We start from the raw sequence: 7,901 nt of genomic DNA on the forward strand, positions 1-7,901 counted from the left end.
GCTTTTCCAGAAAATGTCGACCATTTCTCATCCTCTCCCCTGTCAGCTCGCTCTCTATACCGTACTCCGTCATGATGCCTCTCACATTGCCAGTGGGAGCTCAGATTCCTTTATAGCATGAAGATACAACCGAACAGAAAGTTTAACCTGATCCTCAATTTCCCCTCGCTGTGGCTCTTCTCCACGTCTCACATCGCTCCCCTGTCTGCTACACCTTTCCTCCCCTGTGCCCTTCATCGCCTCCATCCACCTCTCCCTCCTTTATTCCCCTCTTTCTCACCTCTGCAGAGAGATGGCCACTGGGGAGTCACATTTCTGCCCCCCCCCCCCCTCAGAATCCCCACACTGTTGTTGCTGTTGTTGTTGCAGGCGATGGAGAGAGCGAGATAGGCAGACAGAAAGAAATAGACTTCTGCCTCCCCCCTTCTCAAACCCTCCTCACCCTCACCATCACCATCACCATCCCCCCACTGTTGTTGTCGCCCCTCCAAATCTCTGCTGGCAGGCTATAGCAAGATAGAGAGAGATAGAGAGGGAAGGTAGGTGGGAGAGAGAGAGAGAGAGGTTTGGGAGTCTTCTCAACAGGGGGAAAGCTCTCAGGGCGGCAGGAAATTACCCATGTTGTTTTTCAGTAATCCTTTTTTAATATCAGGTTTTGGGACAAGGGGGGCCGGGAGAGGATAAGGAGGCAGGAGTGGGGAGAGAGGGAGAGAGAAGGAGGGAGACAAAAGAGGGATCCAGGCCAGACAAAATGATTGGCGGCTCCCAGGGGGACGATATGGTGTCTGTGTGTACATAACACATCTCAAGTGCTGGAAATGAATAGCATTATGAGACTCACACAGTATGTCTTTCTCTGCCCAGTAATACCACCAGTGCCCACAGAAATGAATAACATCAATGAGTTTAGAAGTTTTTCAGGAATTTCTCCCCCCTTCTTTGAACATTTACAAAGCTCCTTTCACAAGACTTCAGCTCCAGCAAGACACATAAATCACTGAAGTAAATACAGACACGTCCTGTTTCTTGAACATTTTTGAGATAGAGGCTGTTTCCTGTTTGTTTGTTGTCGTTGTTGCCATTGTTAGCATTCCACAACTTAACCAAGGTACAGAAGTTTAAAGTTGCATCAGTCCATTTTATTCCATCAGCGGAGGAGGTCGTATTTTCACCAGTGTCTTTTTGTTGGTTGGTTGGTTTGTGAGCAGGATTACTTGAAGACTACTGAGCAGATTTCCTCTAAACTTGGTCGGAGGATGTGTGTAGGCCAAGAATAGACCCCCATCAACTTTTGGTGTGGATCTGGAAAAAGCGAGGTACCCATGAATGTCTTGTAGCCAGCAGTCCAGACTGGGAGTTCAGGGCACCGGAGAGAGTAGCACAGAGGCAAGCTGGTGAGCATGCTTACCTGAGTAGATACAGAGAAATCACCCTAGCCCAATGTCAGGAGCAGTAGCCACAGCATTAGACAAACAAAGTCAGCAGCCGGTAAAGAAAATCAAACATGGAGCTAGTAATGACAAAGATATTCTCCTCAGGAGTTGGTCACAACAGGCTCAAAAGGAGAGAGAATTTGGGTCATAAATGTATTAGGGGGCCAGAAGTACGACTCAATGAATGCTAATGTTGTTCTCTGTCTGTTGAATATTTTAAAAGGCAAATGTTTTCTTTTTGTCTCCATCCCATGGAGTTTCTCTGCCCCGAGGCAATTAACATTCAGATTAAAAAAAACTAGCAGAAACACTTGAAAATTAATCTGTGGATTTCCTTTTGGTAAGATGATAAACTCTTAGGAACAATTTAAACCTGCACTAATGAATATTTTCATGCAAACAATAGATCACATGAGTGTGTGTCACATGAAAGACGTCATTAGAAGTCACAAACCCTTAGATAACTATGACATGACGCTCCAGTTCCCCTCTGCTCTATGAAGCGTTTTAGCATCAGCTCATTGTTCTGTTCTTTTACGGCCCACAACTTTACTGTTTGAGTTCCGCCTTGCAACTCTCATCAACCTGTAAACAACGGGAGGAAGGTGTGCTCAACAACAAAGCTCTGATAAACCCATTGTACGCTTTCTGCTCAGCTGCAAACAGTACATATATAAAGCTAGCAACAAACATTTAGCAGCTACAACTACTTCCCTTTGGAGTTGGTGGAGAACAAAATAGAGCTAAAAGGAGAGTGAATGTTGAGACCAAATGAACGCTAATGTTGGTCCATGTCTGCTGGCGGTGTAAACAGATAGCTATTTGCTAAATTGTTTGACACAAAAAACATCATGAAGTGATAATTAGTCAGTTGTGTGTTTATAGCTTATTGCGCGGTGCCAGAGTGGCAAAAAAGGGTGAATTTAAACGCTTTTAATTTGCCAAGACATGTTTTTCTGCACTAAAAGAAATTTAATTCAACTTCCAAAGAGTCAAGACATTCCTTCAAAGGCACACTTCACTTCATACTTCAAGGCTAGATAAGGACTGACCTGCACTGATAAGGGGAGAAAGATCTGCTCTCATTCTCAGCCATTAATCAGTGTCACTTAGGGAAATCCAAGCCTCCCATTAGCGTCTCATTGTAGAGATAGTGGCTGACACAAAGGAGGAGGATCAGCCCACAAGACACAACTCACAGTAGCCTGGTTGTACCTTATTGACCCCCTTTATGGCAGATGCACCCCTTTTGTAAGGGAGTTGGGCGTCTGCCTTGGTTGTCTTCCACTCCTCTCCCACCCCATTTTCTTCAGCTGGGTGTGGTGGATAGAGAAAGAAAGGAAGGAAGAAATGACAGGAGAACAGAGGGGGAAAAATTAAATCTATACAGTGTCTCTATTAAGGCATTGTCAGCAAACATGTACACACACTTTTCAGGACGCCGTGTGACCCTGGTATTTAGCACAGGGATGATATATACACACACACACATACCACCAATATTTATCTAAGAGAAGTCAGACAATTGCTGCAGTTCCTGGGGTCGAGGGAAGGAAGGGTGAAAAGAAAAGGAGTGGTTCACTCAACTGAGTGCGACACAGGTCAAAAGAGGATAGCGAAGTGAAATCCAGTTCATCTTACTAACCCTGTGGGCCTCGTTGGTTTGAAACTCTGCCTCCTAACAACCTGGAGCGGCTTCGACTTCTTGTGTTAACTGACGTGTCCATCTGAAAGGGTCTTTGCTGGGGTCAGATTAGCCAACTTTCATTTAACTAGGAATTTCTCCTTAGTTATGTCTCACTTGTTGAAAGGTTCAGGAATTTGGAGTCTTTTTGGGAGAGAAACCTAAATGTTATACACATTTACGTCAGAGTGGCTCAAAGCTAGTTCTGATCATATTTGTTATATTGCTTGTTTTTAATAGATTTTGCTTGATCTAACCAAACTCAAAAAATCATCTGTGGGTGCAGTGCAAGGTCCTTGTATTATCCGATAAAGGCAACATAAATAATTCTGTGACTTTAAAGTGATAATCCTGAGCAATACTTATAGAGACCGACGGAGTCTCCGCCAAACGTTTTTGTTTCACTATTTGGTCGCTTGTATTAGACCCTGGATTCACTGACTACAAGTGTCAGTATTTCTCCTTCCTGGCTAAATAAACACGGTCAGTCCACCATCACTGAAAGCCTTTTTGTATACTCTGATTACTTCTTTTGTCCAACCCTAACCCTCACACCACAGGTGCCCAGATATATAAGATGAAAACTACTTTATAGAAATTAATTACAGAGCGTAAATATGTTTAATGGTTATTGCTTTAAAGTGTAAACCACAAATAGTATAAAAAACAATGTTTGTGTGAAAAAACAACGTATAACTTTTTAGCAACATTATGTAGAAATTCGGAATTTTGTGCAATCTGGCGCCCCCCACAGTTTCAACACCACTGTCATAAATTCAGGGCCAGTGACAGTTTGTCAGATGTAATATAGGTGCTTAAAATAGTTACATTATGTTGTTTTGACATATTGATATCTAATCACGCGTGCATGCGTGCATGCGTGCATGCGTGCATGTACCTCTTTGAATGTAGTTTATCTCACATGAAACCAGCCGACATTACTTCTTTTTATTTAATTCCATTCACATAGATTTCAGCCTAATCTCACTCACTTTGAGCAAGCTTTCCCCGGTAAAGTCCAGTCAAATCCAGGTCAGCTGTTGACAGTCTACTAGTCCAGTCCAGTCCCTCTTCAGCTCAATTTTATTGAGTGGAGTCAAGCCCAGGGCAATCAAACCACGCACAATTTAGCCTACTTTAGCCCACTCCAGTCCAACCCAGCAGTATGGCCCAGTTTACTCTAAAATATTTCTTGCCAGTTCATCCCGTCATCTTAACCTACATGACAAAACAAGCACCGCTCTGCCGAAACCCCGCTTAGATCAGCACACTTCAGGCCCTTCTCTGTCTCTTCCTTCCTGGATCCCTGGTTTCTGGCGATAAGGAGGTTAAAGGGCAGCATGTGTGGTTGACAAGGGACTATAGATCACACTGAGGAGCCATAGTTCTTCCTTTTTCTGCTGAGGATGCAAAAACATGTCCTTCCATCACCTCCCTTGTAAAACAACATCGATCTCTGAAACAGTTTATAGCAATATTAACAAGCGATCAGGCCGGGCTGATTAAGGTTATGTGGTGCTCTGGTCTTGAGAGCGTAGCGCGCTCAAACACATCGAGGCTCACGCATTTACCAAATGACATATGTTGTAAGAGCACTCTGCTGAACTGACAGTAAATCCTGCATATTTTAATTATTGAGCACAAGTACAGTCCACGCTAGTATTGAATCGAATCCTTCACAAGCAAAGAGGAAATAGGATGCTATTGATCCCCAATGCAGGATTAGATTTCCAATGGCAAAGGGATACTGGTCTCATTCTACAATGGGAGGAGCATGTGACAGAGTGGCCTATATAAAACCCATAGCAGGGAGTCAATAGCTCGGAGAACAAACGATACTGTGGCTAAAGGCAATCTATGCGACTAATTCCTCTCAGCAGTCGCTGCGTTTGTCACATGGATCTCTTGATTGTACTAGAGCATAAAGCAGCTTTCCATCTGCTTCCACAGCTGAAGTCAGTGGGAGCTCCTGCATGGTTTTTGTTTAATGGCACTTCATGTTGATCACTAATGGCTCGCTCTATGTGTAACCACTGCTGGGAATTTGGTTGTTTTATAGTACTGGTACTTTGTAGCATTGTTTTGTGTTCAGTGGTCGATTGTAACCATATTTCTTATTTTTCTACTTTGTAATTCTGCCGCTGATCTACTTTATACAAGCAGCACCTATTTAATGTCTCTTGCTCTTCCATTCCCCCCCCCCCACATTTTTCCTGATCTGATGATAGTTGATGGATGGGATAGGTTTGTTTTTTTTTAATCTCATTTCACATCTGTATTATCTAGTACAATAGCTTAGTTCACTGAGGTCAATTGCCTTTCACAACCCTGCATTGTTTTAAAGGGGCATGAAAAAAAAACTGCCTGCTTGTATTATGCTCGTTGCTCACCTGACTCTGGAGCTCTTCCCCTCTACTGAGTGTGTTTTAGTGTCTTTCAGCTCATTGTTACTGTATTTGTTTAAAAAGATGCCACAGTTCTGATTCACTCCCACCTCTCACAGCTTCATTTCAACCATAGCAGGCAGCAGTTATGCTACCTGTCCAGCAAAAAACGACAGAGGAGACAATCGTTTAAAGTTAAGGTCGACCCGGTTTTCGTGGGCAAAAAGCCTATAGGATTTTTTTTAAATACTAACTTATTTCCACGTTTTTTAAAGCCATTCCTTATTAGCAGCCAAAGACAAGTGCATTCTGAAGTTAGTGAAGACTAAAAATAGAGTTTAAAACAGAGTGATTGGTGGACTTAACATTTGTGGGGTGGCCATTAATGGACTCTTAATGAATGCTGATGTTGCTCCGTAACTGCTGAATGTGTTCATTGACAAATACTGTCTACTAGCACATTCACAAAATGTGTTTACAACGTGTTACGATGGCATAAAGTTGCCCAAAAATATCTATAGAAAGAATCAACACCGAACTAACGGCGCTTCCTGGCGACCGGTACTCGATCTTCAAGCTAAATGATTATAGGACAGTGATGAAGGCACAGCCCAGTCATCTGTGGATTGCACTTACCTGTGCTGTAAATAAAGACGACTGAAAAGAAGACACACTCTGATGGACCTGTGCACACAGACTCTATTTGCACTCGCTGGAACATCAAAATTGAAAAGTGAAATATCAGCAATATTTGAAATCTACTGGTGTTTGTGGAATGCTCAGCTCGACTTTCCCAGCCAATATATGTATTTTTTGATTTATTCAATCAGGCCCCTGTCATATCAATCACGAGCTCAGTCAGCCCATTGTTGTGGTCTCCATTGTGTCCCCTGTCCTTGAATGTCAACGCTTAAAAAAAAAATGGCACTGGATTGTCTGTCTGGAGAGGAATGATAAAACACTGAGATAATGCTGCTGGGCAGATTTTCTTGACTTGGTTTCCCAAACAACATCTATAAAGTCTGTCCAACAGCCTTGATGATTAAAGATTAAGGGGCAATATGTGAGAACCTTACTGCCCCATAGCACACAATGAATATCATATATCTTCAAGGATGTGATAGAGCAGCTGATCGATAACAGTGACTCCCCAAAATGATCACCCTAGCACACACACACACACACACACACACACACACACACACACACACACACCAGCACACACTCTGACTTGCACTTTTCACCTGCTCCGTGATGAGGGGCAGCGCAACGAGGGGCCCATTATGTGCTCAGGCCCACAAAGCTAATAACACAGCAGTACTATAATCAGAGTCTATTGCATTGTGATTACCTCATCACCAGACATTTTTTCAGGAGTGCTGATAAGTTGGCTAATGTATCGCTGCTGTGAAAATTTGACTATATTAGTTCTGTTGATTGCAGGCCACTGGGCCCTGAAACGTCCAAGCCAATCTGTGTGCTCACAGAGAGAGGTCACTACAGGTTATCTAGCACTTAATACGTTATTGAACCTGCAGTAATACAGTGCGAAGCCAAACCGGAACAACCACCTCACATTAATATAATTCAAAGACTAGAGGTAGAATCTGTAGGATTAGGAGTATGAGTATTAGTCATCAGCTGTTCCTAAGTGCACCACAAAAATAAGTGATTGTTGAGTCACATTCCCAGAATGTGAAACACTGACATTTTGGTTGGTGAAGCGTGCCGGGCACAAATGTGTTAATAAAGAAAATCCAGGCGGAGGGCAGCAGGGTCTCTGTAGAAACAACACAATAGTGCGTCGTTTCTCCCCTAGTCTCCCTCTCTGTCTCTGTCCATGTTTTTATATTGTTTCATCTTGCTATGTCTGCCGTGTGTGATGTGCACTGATAGGCGTGTGCAATGACACAATAAAACACAGATCTCTGTGTTGAAATTTAAGGAATAAAAGTTAAAAAGTTGTATAATCCTCCAATAAAGTACAGGTACCTGAAAAAGCACAGTAATGGAGTATTTGCACTTTGTGACTTCCCACTTCTGCCAGCTAGTTGCTGACTATCCTTCCTGCTGCAACTGGAAACATTATAGCAGCTGTAATTTTGCGCTATGATAGACCTTTGTGGCTGAAGGCATAAATTGGAGTAGAGCACGGATCAAGGCTTTAATCCGTACTGAAACCACCCTGCCAAAGACTCATGTACTTGTGGGGATGCATGTTGGATAAAAGCATCCACACCAAACAGCTTCTGCTCTGTGAAACATCATCATCATCACTCTGGTCCTTGTCATTGACGACAATCTGAGGATGGTTAATTTATGACCTGTCAGCCAGTCGAGATCCAGCCTTTACTTCTTTCTTCACTCATCTTGCTCTCTCTTACACAGGAGGCAACATTT

Source organism: Sparus aurata, chromosome 1 (genome assembly GCF_900880675.1).
Source record: "Sparus aurata chromosome 1, fSpaAur1.1, whole genome shotgun sequence".
Classification (NCBI taxonomy): domain Eukaryota; kingdom Metazoa; phylum Chordata; class Actinopteri; order Spariformes; family Sparidae; genus Sparus; species Sparus aurata.